This window comes from Schistocerca serialis, chromosome 3, assembly GCF_023864345.2.
Source record: "Schistocerca serialis cubense isolate TAMUIC-IGC-003099 chromosome 3, iqSchSeri2.2, whole genome shotgun sequence".
Lineage (NCBI taxonomy): Eukaryota > Metazoa > Arthropoda > Insecta > Orthoptera > Acrididae > Schistocerca > Schistocerca serialis.
Window position 1 is genome coordinate 348,649,041 of NC_064640.1, and position 9,249 is coordinate 348,658,289.

Consider the following 9,249-nt stretch of genomic DNA (forward strand, 5'->3'; position numbering starts at 1 on the left):
TTCTGTTCAAAATGATGTCTCATTTGTCCGTTTCCCCATATTCGTTTGGCTGTGAAATTATGTAATTTATAGGGAATCTTGTTTTAGCTTCGTTGAAACATGTGATCAAAATTAATATAAGTGGTCGTTCAGTTACACAATAAGTAAATTTTCTGGTTACAGCAAAACACAGGAAGTGCTGGTCATACATAAAGTCATGAATGGATCCAGACCCCTCAGTCATTCCCTCGTGGATTCGTCTCGCGTTGAAGCTAAAGACAGCAGAGAGAAAACATAAATGTTAAACTCCGCATTTAAAAATGTAATCAGCCATGAGAATACAGCCGTAACAATGTTTCACCATTACACAGGCGCCAAAATGAGAGATATCGATATTAGCACCCCCGTTACTGAAATACAATTAAGAATACTGGAAGTGTACAAGACTGTTCCGGTTAGATTTCACATTAAATACTCTACTCAGTTAGCTCCTCTCCTAGTTCAACTCATCGAGAGTCTCTTGAGTAGAATAGTTCCGCATGACTGGAGAAGAACTCAGGGGACCCACATTTACAAAAAGAATAAAACGTTGGGTGCGGAGAATTACAGACTAAGGTCGCTGACGTTCGTCTCTTGTAGGGCTCTAGAGAAAATTCTCAGCTCAAGCACTATGATGCTCTTGGATGGGAAGGAGCTTTCTCAAAGAGTCAGCACGGGTCCAGGAAAGACCACTCGTGTGAAACACAGCTTGCTCTGGTCACACACGAACTGCTGCAGACAGTGGATGCCAGTGAACAGGTACATTCAGACGTTTTAGATATCCAATGTATGTTGCGTAATAAGAAAATTGTAATATGCTTTGGAAAATTACGGAGAAGCTTCCAACCGAAACTACACTTGTACTCAAGTAAAGATATGAAACCGATGAGGAAGGAAGAACAAATAGTGGGCAGATGGTCAGAAGACTTACTAGACACATTTAATTCCATATCAGAAGAAGAACAGACAGTCTCACAGGAAAGAAGATGAGAGCTGGAAGTAGGCAATGATGCAAGAAACTCGACGCTGAAAGAAAAAATGGTTCAAATGGCTCTGAGCACTATGGGACTCAACATCTTAGGTCATAAGTCCCCTAGAACTTAGAACTACGTAAACCTAACTAACCTAAGGACATCACACACACCCATGCCCGAGGCAGGATTCGAACCTGCGACCGTAGCAGTCCCGCGGTTCCGGACTGCAGCGCCAGAACCGCACGGCCACCGCGGCCGGCACGCTGAAAGAGGATTCACTGGCTGTCCACAAGAAGAAAAATTAACGAGCTCCCGGTGATGAGGTAATAAAGGTGTGCAGCAACTACACACACTAATGTCAGACATGTGGGAAACTGAAACCATGCTGGATAACTTCAAAACTGGATTAATACACTGAACAGAAAAAAGTCATGGGATACCTCCTATCCTAATAGCTTGTTGGACTTCCTTTTCTCAGGCGTAGTGCAGCAAATCGACCGGCATGGACTCGGAAAGTCGTTGGAAGTCCCCTGCATAAATACTGAGCTATGCTGTCTCTATATCTGTCCATAACTGCGAAATGTGTTGCCGGTGCAGGATTGCGTGCACGAACTGTCCTTTCGATTATGTCCTATAAATGTTCGATGAGATTCATGTCGGGCGATCTGGGTGGTCCAGGCATTCCTTCGAATTGCGCAGAATGTTATCCAAGCAAATCGCGAACAATTGTGGCCCAGTGACATGGCGCCATGTCATGCATAAAATTTCCATCATTGTCTGGGAACATGAAATCTTTCAAGGGCTGCATATGTTCTCCAAGTAGCTGAAGATAACCATTTACAGTCAATAATCGGTTCAGTTGGACCAGAAGATCCAGTGCATTCCATGTAAACACAGCGCACACCACTATGGAGCCACCATCAGTATGCACAGTGTTTTGTTAATAATGGATTTGTGGTGGGATCTGCGTCACATGCGAACCCTGCCATTGACTCTTACCAACTGAAACTGGGAATAATCTGACCAGATTACATTTTTCCAGTCGTCCAGGATCCAACCGATATGGTCACAAGCCAAGGAGAGACACTGCAGGCGATGTCATGCTGTTAGAAAAGGCACTCGTGTCGGTCTTCTGCTGCCATAGCCCATTAACGCCAAATCACCACATTGTACTAACGGACACGTTCGTCGTACGTCCCATACTGATTTCTGCCGTTGCACTGTTGCTCGTCTGTTAGCACTGACAACTCTACGCAAATACCCTTGCTCTTGGTCGTTACGTGAAGGCCGTCGGCCACTGCTATGTCTGTCTTGAGAGGTAATGCCTGAAATTTGGTATTCTCGGCACACTATAGACACTATGGATCTCGGAATGTTGAATTCCCTAACGATTTCCGAAATGAGATGTGCCATGATCCAGTTACAACTCTCATTCCGCGTTCAAAGTCTGTTAATTTCCGTCGTGAGGCCATAATCACGTCGTAAACCTTTTGAAATGAATGACTTGAGTACAAATGACAACTCCACCAATACACTGCCCTTTAATACCTTGTGTACGGGTCACTACCGCCATCTGTACATGTGCATATCGCTATCCCACAACTTTTGTCATCTCAGTGTAATCCCCATTTATTAGAAAGGAGATAGAACAGTATGTCAGAACTACAGAAGTATAACGCTACTCAACACGACTTATACAGGGTGTTTCAAAAATGACCGGTATATTTGAAACGGCAATAAAAACTAAACGAGAAGCGATAGAAATACACCGTTTGTTGCAATATGCTTGGGACAACAGTACATTTTCAGGTGGACAAACTTTCGAAATTACAGTAGTTACAATTTTCAACAACAGATGGCGCTGCAAGTGATGTGAAAGATATAGAAGACAACGCAGTCGGTGGGTGCGCCATTCTGTACGTCGTCTTTCTGCTGTAAGCGTGTGCTGTTCACAACGTGCAAGTGTGCTGTGAACAACATGGTTTATTCCTTAGAACAGAGGATTTTTCTGGTGTTGGAATTCCACCGCCTAGAACACAGTGTTGTTGCAACAAGACGAAGTGTTCAACGGAGGTTTAATGTAACCAAAGGACCGAAAAGCGATACAATAAAGGATCTGTTTGAAAAATTTCAACGGACTGGGAACGTGACGGATGAACGTGCTGGAAAGGTAGGGCGACCGTGTACAACAACTACAGAGGGCAACGCGCAGCTAGTGCAGCAGGTGATCCAACAGCGGCCTCGGGTTTCCGTTCGCCGTGTTGCAGCTGCGGTCCAAATGACGCCAACGTCCACGTATCGTCTCATGCGCCAGATGGTTCAAATGGCTCTGAGCACTATGGGACTCAACTGCTGAGGTCATTAGTCCCCTAGAACTTAGAACTAGTTAAACCTAACTAACCTAAGAACATCACAAACATCCATGCCCGAGGCAGGATTCGAACCTGCGACCGCAGCGGTCTTGCGGTTCCAGACTGCAGCGCCTTTAACCGCACGGCCACTTCGGCCGGCTCATGCGCCAGAGTTTACACCTCTATCCATACAAAATTCAAACGCGGCAACCCCTCAGCGCCGCTACCATTGCTGCACGAGAGACATTCGCTAACGATATAGTGCACAGGATTGATGACGGCGATATGCATGTGGGCAGCATTTGGTTTACTGACGAAGCTTATTTTTACCTGGACGGCTTCGTCAATAAACAGAACTGGCGCATGTGGGGAACCGAAAAGCCCCATGTTGCAGTCCCATTGTCCCTGCATCCTCAAAAAGTACTGGTCTGGGCCGCCATTTCTTCCAAAGGAATCATTGCCCCATTTTTCAGATCCGAAACGATTACTGCATCACGCTATCTGGACATTCTTCGTGAATTTGTGGCGGTACAAACTGCCTTAGACGACACTGCGAACACCTCGTGGTTTATGCAAGATGGTGCCCGGCCACATCGCACGGCCGACGTCTTTAATTTCCTGAATGAATATTTCGATGATCGTGTGATTGCTTTGGGCTATCCGAAACATACAGGAGGCGGCGTGGATTGACCTCCCTATTCGCCAGACATGAACCCCTGTGACTTCTTTCTGTGGGGACACTTGAAAGACCAGGTGTACCGCCAGAATCCAGAAACAATTGAACAGCTGAAGCAGTACATCTCATCTGCATGTGAAGCCATTCCGCCAGACACGTTGTCAAAGGTTTCGGGTAATTTCATTCAGAGGCTACGCCATATTATTGCTACGCATAGTGGATATGTGGAAAATATCGTACTATAGAGTTTCCCAGACCGCAGCGCCATCTGTTGTTGACAATTGTAACTAGTGTAATTTCGAAAGTTTGTCTGCCTGAAAATGTACTGTTGTCCCAAGCATATTGCAACAAACGGTGTATTTCTATCGCTGCTCGTTTAGTTTTTATTACCGTTTCAAATATACCGGTCATTTTTCAAACACCCTGTAAAATCATCACAAATATGAGAAGTGAAAGGCCACCAGAGTGCGCAGAACGCATACTTGGGGAATATCAGTGCGGTTTTAGACTAGGCAGTGGAACAACTGATCAAGTATTTATAATGAGACAAATGATTTCATACTTCTGTGAGCGTAATATGTATCTACAGGTCGTATTCATCGACTTTAAAACAAGCCTTTGGCGGCATAAATCGGCAAGAATTATACACAATGCTGAGAGAAGTTGGTATACGAGACTTAACCAATAAATCTCACTGGAATGACAATGACAGAGACAAGAAAAAAAAGTAAAGATATTCAACATGGCAAGTGAAAGCTTTGTCTTTAATAAAGGCTTGAAGCAAGGTTATAGCCTCTCCAATGTCTTATTCAATATGGCCCTTCACAGCGCAGTAAATAACATCAATAAACCAGGTACCATATTTATGAAAACCAGCCAGGTATGTGTGTATTCTCATGACACTGCAATTGTAGGAAGAAATGCGAACACTTTTAAGGAAACATACCTTAGAACGGAAACAGAAACGTTAAAAATCACCCTCATGGTAAATGAAAATAAAACAAAATATATGGTAATGCTACCCACTGAGGTGAGAAGAACCCTTAAAGATCTAAATATAAATGATAAATGTTTCAAATAGTGTACGCTTTAGATACCAGAGAGTCTTAATATCAAATGGTAACAACATTGGAAAGGTTACAAGCAGGATACAAACAGGGAAGAGAGCTTACTTTGCAGATTTACAACTATTCACCAACAGCTTTGTTACAAGAAGAACAAAACTCTTAGTGTATAACTCCCTAATTCGTCCAGTTGTCACATATGGATCAGAGGTATGGACACTGACAGAAGACGAGAGAAACGTTTTAGAACCTTTGAGCGAAAAATACTAAGCAAAATTTACGGTTCAGTAGTGGGGAAAATATGATACCCCTACAACACCGAGCTACGAGCAATAATTCAAGGAACAGATACAATAAAATTCGTCAAATCACAATAATACGATGAACAGGGAACGTGGAGGGAATGACGCGGAGGGTAGAATGCAGAAGAAAATGATGAAAGGTGTGGGCCATGGTACTAGACGGAAATGGAGAGACAGAAGAACGTGGACTGGTAATGTAAAAGATTATTTCACGAGTATGGGAGCCCGGAGGGTGGAAAAAGAGCTGCAAAAAACCGAGAGCCTTGAAGGTAAATAACCGAAGAAGCCAAGGTTCACCAAGGGCTTGTATCGCCACAGAAAAACAAGAAGTATAGGCGTCCAGCACTGTTTCACAACGTAAACTACTAATCATGATGTGATCACATCACTATCCCTGCAAATACGCATTTGGCTCCGTGAATATTTGACTAGTAGAACCCAACCCGATATGGCCGGCCAATATTACACAGAAACGGAAGTAGCGTCAGAAATGCGAAAGAAGCGTCATAGGACCTTTGATGCTCTTATTATACTGTATTTAAACGATTTGTCAGGCATGATCAGCAGCACTATCACGTTGTTATCAGACAATGTTGTCGTTTACAGGGAAGTATTATCGATGGTTATTGTAAATAAATGCCGAAAAAATTGGTCACATTTACATTTGGTGTAACGGATGGCAGCTCTCTTCAAACGTAGATGAATATAAGATACCGCTTACAACAGAAGATATAATCAGATGGTAGCTGATTGCAAGATTCGTGATGAACATCATTAACATATCACATCACTTAAATATTTAGGGTAATACTAAGAACAGATATGCAGTGAGACGATGACTTAAAATCAGCATTAGGTAAGACGAGTGGAAGACTTAGATGTATTGGAAAGGTTGAGGGCAAATGATTTTCATTAGTAAAGGAAATCGCATACAGGACGCCTGTATGACTTATTCTAGAGAATTGTTCCAGTGTCTCAAGTTCTTATCAAGTGAGCATGACAGTCACCGCGATGCTAGGATCGCAACGTGTTGATATAGCACTTACGAAAGTGTAACAGAAATACTTAGGGTACTTAGTTGAGAGTGTCTGCAAGAAAGACAACGTATTTCTCGTGAAACCCTGGTCGGAAAATAGAGAACCACTGTGCGTCCACTCTACTGCCGCCACCGTATATCTCACGTATCGATCATGCGTAAGAGCAAAACAAGTTAGAATGTCTATGGAGGCACGTAAACTGTCAACTCTCTCTGGCTATATACGTGAGTGGAAAAGGACAGAAAATAGCTAATATTGGTTTCGATGTATCCTCCAACATGCACTAAACAGTGATTTGTGGAGTATACATGTAGATGTATAAAGAAAGAGAATGTTAACGAGCATTAATCAAAATATTACAAGTGAAACTAATGAGGTAAGACCTCAAATTATGAACAGTTGTTTAAGCAGCTAAGGAAATTATCTGCTACCGATACTATATTCTATATATTACTTACATTTCTTTGCTGTAAAAACGTTCCTTAAAATTGTTTCAAATGCTGTGTGGCAAATAGAGAATTTATTGCTCCTCCATCTAGAGCATGTCAAGTCTCCAACTGGCTTATCTTTACAGCGTTTGATGCCATCAGGCTATCTGATTCTTGCCTTACCTCCTACGGTTAATCTTTCGTTTGCAGCAGTATTGCTTTTGCTGTCGATTCGTTTGCCTTCACAATGTGTAGGACGATTTCAGTATCATTATCGGTGTTTTCCTTTGTCAGACTTCTTCTCTCGCTCCCGCCGGCTTGATATCATTAGCGATGGAGTATCAACTCCGCTTTGACCAGGACGCGGAAGAATTGCGTGGTGGCCGAGTTGATGGAATCGTTGCGTCATTGTCTTTGTTGTTACCTGGGGAACCGACGCAACTGACATCGGAGCAACAGCAAAGAGACTGGCGTCCACCTGTTACCTAAGAAGGATCCATCGTTCGAATACCACAAACGTAACCTTGGGATACGTTGCGTCTGTCTTTGAATGATAGTGTCTTATTGCTAATCTGCTGCATAAGTCGAAAAATAAATTTTGTGGTGTCGAGTATTACTTTATCGCCACTACCAGCTATTAACCGCACGTATATTCTCTTGTTGTTTTTTACTTAAATGATGTTAGTTTTAATGAGTAATGAAACTCTAACTACGCCGTGACGTTTCACTTCTTTACCTAGCTACCTAAATAAAGATATTCACTTTCAATTACCTCTTTTTGGCCCAACCTGCACTCTAACTGAAACCAATCAGATCGCCGGTCTCAATAATAAAGGTTCATCCCCTGAGACATTATTTTTAAATAGACATGACAGTGTCATCTGACAGTCTCGAAGACTCCTGAAAACACTTACTGAAGAGACTAACTATTAAAAACACATTGATACAAACTAATAGTGAACGTTTTTCTTAATATGCGTTAATTAATGTTTCTATATACTTTAAAAGTTACGGTTTAATGTAACCGCAGCACACCATTAGACATTCCGAGATCAACATCAAAACTACTTTAACAGTAAAAGTATATGTCTTTCACTGTTATACCGAATATAATTACTTCCTCCCACCCGCAAATAAACCATAAAAGTTCCATTAATCTATTTAATTTTTCTGCGACCGCTGCATCTTCGCTTTTGGCTGCTCGGGGTCGATTTGCCAACCGCTTCCTCGTTTTGATCCTATTGTCTCTCACCGCAGTCCTGCCTCCCCACCCACGTTTACATCTACATCACAGTCCGCAAGCGAATCAAAGAGGTGTGGCGGAGGGTAGTACATCTGGTATCAGTAACTGATCCTCCTTTCCCTGTTCCACTCTCGAATGGCCGGTGGGAAGAATGATTGTTGGTAAGACTGTATTAGCTCTTACTTCTCGAATTTTCTCGTCCTAGTCATTTCGTGAGATGTGTGTGGAAACAAGTAATACGCTGTCCGACTATTCCTGAAAAGTGCTGTCTCGAAATTTTGACAGCAAACTTCTCGGTGATGCACAGCTCACCCCTTTAACGTCTGACACTGGATTTTGTTGAGGTTCTCTGCAACGTTCTCGCGTTAGGTAAACGAACCAGTGACCAGATGCGCCACTCTCCGTTGAGTGTCACCAAAAAGTAGCCTCGGAGATCCCGGAGCCGCTACGGTATCTCTTCTTTCGGACATGTCCGAAAGAACAAGTACCATCTTCATATAGTTATGGCTTACCGGCCATTAACCTTCTTCTTGTGTGCGGATGCAAACGCATTGCCCGAACTCTTACGGGCCTCGGTAATATTGTCTGCCGCGAGTAATGAGTGTAATGGGCAGGGCACTACGAATGTAGGGTGTGGAAATTAGGATGGGAATGTGGGTCTCACGGGGAGCGTGCAAGGGATAAGTCCCTACAGTCGCTCTATCCTCTGTGCCCTCGGTGGCTCAGATGGATAAAGCGTCTGCCATGTAAGCAGGAGATCCCGGGTTCGAGTCCCGGTCGGGGCACACATTTTCAGCAGTCCCCGTTGATGTATATCAAAGCCTGTCGACAGCTTAAGGTCTTGATTTAAGTATCACTGAATGGAGGTAGATGATCAGAGAGGATGTTTAAGTACGTGTCACCTGTCGGAGTAGTATCTGATACGTCTGTATCAGGGGTCCAATATCACTCCAACTACACACGCCTCACACCATTACAGAGCCTCTACCAGCTTTAACAATACCCTGCTGACATACAGGGTCCACAGATTCGTGAGTTTGTCTCTATAACCGTGCACATCCATCCGCTCGATAAAATTTGAAACGAGTCTCATGCGACCAGTTCATTTTAACTATGGCTAAGATAATGGGCTTTGATGGAGAGAGGGGAGACAGGT

At 43.2% G+C, this 9,249-nt stretch overlaps 1 non-coding gene across 1 annotated transcript; it reads left to right on the forward strand.

The window, feature by feature from the left end:
* The first annotated feature begins 8,803 nt into the window (after positions 1–8,803).
* Trnat-ugu (transfer RNA threonine (anticodon UGU)) lies at positions 8,804–8,878 on the forward strand. Its single transcript has one exon. It is a non-coding gene; the product is annotated as a tRNA-Thr (tRNA).
* The last annotated feature ends 371 nt before the right edge of the window (positions 8,879–9,249 follow it).